Below are 696 nucleotides of genomic sequence, written 5' to 3' on the forward strand. Positions count from 1 at the left end.
CCAGTTAGCCCTGCCAACCATGACCTCGCATTGTCGGCCCATGTTCATCTTGGAGTCAATAATGACTCCAAGATCTCTTTCTGCCTCCGTGCTCTCAAGTAGGGAATTCCCCATTGTGTAAGTGTGCTGCTGGTTCCTACTGCCCAAGTGCAGCATCCTAGTTGTCCAGGAGCCCTGTGTGCCCCAAGGCTGGATGCCATGAGCTAGGCAGCAGTACAGCAGAGCAGCTGGCTTGTAGGGAGAGGGGGGGAGTGAGGCCTAGAGCTGTGGCAGCAGTTGCAGCCACCCTGGGAAGGGGGCAGGGGAGGCAGTTGCCTACAGCCAGTACCCAGAGGCCCGCCAGCCCCAGGGGAGCAAGCAGGGCTGGGGGGCTTGGCTGGCAGCCACCTGAGCACAGCTCTGCCTGGACAGCTTTCCATGGTCCCTGGGAACCCATGCATGGCCCACCACTGATCTGAGGCCAGGCAGCACACAGCTCCTAGTGCAGAGCATCTTATCTCTGAAATGTTGCAAACTCACATAAAGGCTTCTGTCTCTTGCCTCTGCAGGGCCAACATCTGGACTTTGGGGAGAGGCCACCGGGGCCTGTGGAAATGTTGCCTCAGGGTTGCTGCCACCCACTGCTGGAGCCGCTTAGACATATTGACTGTCAGCGGTGCACCAGGGATTGGACTGTCCTGCTCCAGTGGCAGGTGG

The sequence above is a fragment of the Gavialis gangeticus genome, unplaced genomic scaffold (genome assembly GCF_001723915.1).
Source record: "Gavialis gangeticus isolate Ggan-Ray unplaced genomic scaffold, GavGan_comp1, whole genome shotgun sequence".
NCBI lineage: Eukaryota > Metazoa > Chordata > Crocodylia > Gavialidae > Gavialis > Gavialis gangeticus.